Here is a 5,000-nt window from a genome sequence, read left to right as displayed (position 1 = left end):
CAGACTTAATGAAAAAAGTTAAAGTATTGAAACACTTAGAAAAAAGCGAAAAAAAATATATATTTAGGTTGGTATACCGAGTGAGACGAAGCGGAGTAACTGTGACTCTCTTAAGGTAAACAGACTTAATGAAAAAAGTTAAAGTATTGAAACACTTAGAAAAAAACGAAAAAAAATATATATTTAGGTTGGTATACCAGGGACAGCGTGAGAAGTAACTGTGACTCTCTTAAGGTAAACAGACTTAATGAAAAAAGTTAAAGTATTGAAACACTTAGAAAAAAACGAAAAAAAATATATATTTAGGTTGGTATACCAGGTGACAAGCTTGGCAGGGGAGTAACTGTGACTCTCTTAAGGTAAACAGACTTAATGAAAAAAGTTAAAGTATTGAAACACTTAGAAAAAAACGGAAAAAAAAATATATATTTAGGTTGGTATACCAGGGTTAGGCAAACGGCGGGAGTAACTGTGACTCTCTTAAGGTAAACAGACTTAATGAAAAAAGTTAAAGTATTGAAACACTTAGAAAAAAAACGGAAAAAAAATATTTTGGTTGGTATACCAGGGGCACAAAAGTTTAGTTGGTATACCAGGGGCGCGAAACTCTGGGCCAGGCGGATGGAGGGGTTTAGCCCAGGGAGGGGTGCTTAAGTTCGGGTACACAGGTTCGCCTGGTGCGCAGGGTTCCTGGAGGTCTAGGGTTGGGGTTGAGGGTCAGGCGGGGTGAGAGTGAGGGGAGGCTGGGGTCTTAGGTGGGGTCGGGCTTAAGCAGAAAGGGTGGCTGGAGCAACTTACTGGGGCTTATGGTGGACCATGGGGGTCATGGATGATGTTTACCCAGACTTAGAGCCACTTACTGGTGCTCATGGTGGACCATGGGGGTCATGGATGATGTTTACCCGGACTTAGAGCCACTTACTGGTGCTCATGGTGGACCATGGGGGTCATGGATGATGTTTACCCGGACTTAGAGCCACTTACTGGGGCTCATGGTGGACCATGGGGGTCATGGATGATGTTTACCGGACTTAGAGCCACTTACTGGGGCATATGGTGGACCATGGGGGTCATGGATGACGTTTACCCAGACTTAGAGCCACTTACTGGGGCTCATGGTGGACCATGGGGGTCATGGATGACGTTTACCCAGACTTAGAGCCACTTACTGGGGCTCATGGTGGACCATGGGGGTCATGGATGACGTTTACCCAGACTTAGAGCCACTTACTGGGGCTCATGGTGGACCATGGGGGTCATGGAGGACATTAACCCAGACTTAGAGCCACTTACTGGGGCCTATGGTGGACCATGGGGGTCATGGAGCAAGTTTACCCAGCCTTAGAGCCACTTACTGGGGCTCATGGTGGACCATTAGGGGTCATGGATGACGTTTACACCAGACTTAGAGCCACTTACTGGGGCATATGGTGGACCATGGGGGTCATGGATGACGTTTACAGACTTTAGAGCCACTTACTGGGGCTCATGGTGGACCATGGGGGTCATGGATGACGTTTACCCAGACTTAGAGCCACTTACTGGGGCTCATGGTGGACCATGGGGGTCATGGATGACGTTTACCCAGACTTAGAGCCACTTACTGGGGCTCATGGTGGACCATGGGGGTCATGGAGGACATTAACCCAGACTTAGAGCCACTTACTGGGGCCTATGGTGGACCATGGGGGTCATGGAGCAAGTTTACCCAGCCTTAGAGCCACTTACTGGGGCTCATGGTGGACCATGGGGGTCATGGATGACGTTTACCCAGACTTAGAGCCACTTACTGGGGCTCATGGTGGACCATGGGGGTCATGGAGGACATTAACCCACACTTAGAGCCACTTACTGGGGCTTATGGTGGACCATGGGGGTCATGGATGATGTTTACCCGGACTTAGAGCCACTTACTGGGGCATATGGTGGACCATGGGGGTCATGGATGACGTTTACCCAGACTTAGAGCCACTTACTGGGGCTCATGGTGGACCATGGGGGTCATGGATGACGTTTACCCAGACTTAGAGCCACTTACTGGGGCTCATGGTGGACCATGGGGGTCATGGAGGACATTAACCCAGACTTAGAGCCACTTACTGGGGCCTATGGTGGACCATGGGGGTCATGGAGCAAGTTTACCCAGCCTTAGAGCCACTTACTGGGGCTCATGGTGGACCATGGGGGTCATGGATGACGTTTACCCAGACTTAGAGCCACTTACTGGGGCTCATGGTGGACCATGGGGGTCATGGAGGACATTAACCCACACTTAGAGCCACTTACTGGGGCTTATGGTGGACCATGGGGGTCATGGATGATGTTTACCCGGACTTAGAGCCACTTACTGGGGCATATGGTGGACCATGGGGGTCATGGATGACGTTTACCCAGACTTAGAGCCACTTACTGGGGCATATGGTGGACCATGGGGGTCATGGATGATGTTTACCCAGCCTTAGAGCCACTTACTGGGGCTCATGGTGGACCATGGGGGTCATGGAGCAATTTAACCCAGCCTTAGAGCCACTTACTGGGGCTCATGGTGGACCATGGGGGTCATGGATGACGTTTACCCAGACTTAGAGCCACTTACTGGGGCTCATGGTGGACCATGGGGGTCATGGAGGACATTAACCCACACTTAGAGCCACTTACTGGGGCCTATGGTGGACCATGGGGGTCGTGGAGCAAGTTTACCCAGCCTTAGAGCCCCTTACTGGGGCTCATGGTGGACCATAGGGGTCATGGAGCAATTTAACCCAGCCTTAGAGCCACTTACTGGGGCTTATGGTGGACCATGGGGGTCATGGAGCAAGTTTACCCAGCCTTAGAGCCACTTACTGGGGCTCATGGTGGACCATGGGGGTCATGGAGCAAGTTTACCCAGCCTTAGAGCCACTTACTGGGGCCTGGAGGTGAGGCCGAGGGCCCTGGAGGTCAACACCCAGCCATAGAGGCACTAACCTGGGCTTACAAGGCAGCACGATGGGCCTGGAGCCTGTTTAAAGTGTAAAAAAAAAGTTAAAGTTTTTGACCGGAGAAGGGGATGGAAGCAGTAAGAGGTCAACTTCTTTGCATTCCCCCTTCTCTCGATTAAACTTAGAAAAAAGAATCAAAAAAGTTTTTGACCGAGAAGGGAAGGGGAGGGAAGCAGTAAGAAGGTCAACCGCTTCTGCATTCCCCCTTCTCCGGTCAAAACTTTAGAAAAAAGATCAAAAAGTTTTTGACCGGAGGGAGGGAGGGGGGGAAGCAGTAAAGAGGTCAACAGCTTCTGCATTCCCCCTTCTCGATTAACTTTAGAAAAAAAGTCAAAAAGTTTTTGACCGAGAAGGAAGGGGATGGAAGCAGTAAGAGGTCAACTGCTTCTGCCTTCTCCCGGTGATCTTCACTGGGGGTGATCACCAAGCCACCACCATCACATAGTAGAAATGGAGCGAGCGTTGAAGTGAACAGCAGAAATATTTCTAAGTGTTGAGCCAATCGAAATTTTTTCTAAGTGTTTGACCGGAGAAGGGAAGAAGCGGTAGACCTCTACCTGCTCATGGGCCCTTCTCCGGTGGAAGGATAGCCGAATTTTTCTAAGTGTTGAGCCAAGCGAAATTTTTTCTAAGTGTTTGACGAGGAGGGAAGAAGCGGTAGACCTCTACCTGCTCATGGGCCCCTTCTCCGGTGGAGGAACAAGCGGAATTTTTCTAAGTGTTGGACCGGATAAAGGCAGGAGAGGCGGCAGACCTCTATCCGAGTATGGGGCACCTTCCCTGGGGTAGATTTAAAGGGTGCGTCGGTGCGGTTTTCTCCAGCGTTTTTCGGCCGGATAAAGGCAGAGAGAGGCGGCAGACCTCTATCCGAGTATGGGGCACCTTCCCTGGGGTAAATTAAAGAGATGCGTCGGTGCGGTTTTCTCCGCGTTTTTCGGCCGGATAAAGGGAGAGAGGAAGGCGGCAGACCTCTATCCGAATATGGGGCACCTTCCTGGGAGTAGAATTGAAGCGATGCGTCGGTGCGGTTTTCTCCGCGTTTTTCGGCCGGATAAAGGCAGGAGAAGCGGCAGACCTCTATCCAGTATAGGGGCACCTTCCCTGGGGTAAAATTAAAGAGTGCGTCGGTGCGGTTTTCTCCCGGCGTTTTTCGGCCGGATAAAAGGCAGGGAGAAGCTGACAGACCTCTATCCGAGTATGGGGCACCTTCCTCTGGGTAAAATAAAGGGTGCGTCGGTGCGGTTTTCTCCGCTTTTTCCGGCGGATAAAAGGCAGGGAGAGGCGGCAGACCTCTATCCGAGTATGGGGCACCTTCCTGGGGTTGAAAAATAAAGAGTGCGTCGGTGCGGTTTTCTCCGCGTTTTCCGGCCGGATAAAGGCAGGAAGTGGCGAGACCTCTATCCGAGTATGGGGCACCTTCCACCAAATTGGTAAAATTAAAGAGTGCGTCGGTGCGGTTTTCTCCAGCGTTTTTCCGGCGGATAAAAGGCAGGGAGAGGCGGCAGACCTCTATCCGAGTATGGGGCACCTTCCTGGGGTAAATTAAAGGGGTGCGTCGGTGCGGTTTTCTCTCCGCGTTTTTCGGCCGGATAAAAGGCAGGGAGAGGCGGCAGACCTCTATCCGGTATTATGGGCACCTTCCCTGGGGTAAATTAAAGGGGTGCGTCGGTGCGGTTTTTCTCCGCGTTTTTCGGCCGGATAAAGGCAGGGAGAGGCGGCAGACCTCTATCCGGTATAGGGCACCTTCCCTGGGTTAAATTGAAGAGTGCGTCGGTGCGGTTTTCTCCAGCGTTTTTCGGCCGGATAAAGGCAGGGAGAGCGGCAGACCTCTATCCGAGTATGGGGCACCTTCCCTGGGGTTAATTTAAGGAGGTGCGTCGGTGCGGTTTTCTCCGCGTTTTTCGGCCGGATAAAGGCAGGGAGAGGCGGCAAACCTCTATCAGTATGGGGCACCTTCCCTGGGGTAGAATTTGAAGGGTGCGTCGGTGCGGTTTTCTCCAGCTTTTTGGCCGGATAAAG

The sequence above is a fragment of the Perca fluviatilis genome, unplaced genomic scaffold (genome assembly GCF_010015445.1).
Source record: "Perca fluviatilis unplaced genomic scaffold, GENO_Pfluv_1.0 PFLUV_unplaced_scaf_13, whole genome shotgun sequence".
NCBI lineage: Eukaryota > Metazoa > Chordata > Actinopteri > Perciformes > Percidae > Perca > Perca fluviatilis.
The sequence above is the reverse complement of the archived record's forward strand: the minus strand, read 5'-3'. Positions refer to the sequence as shown.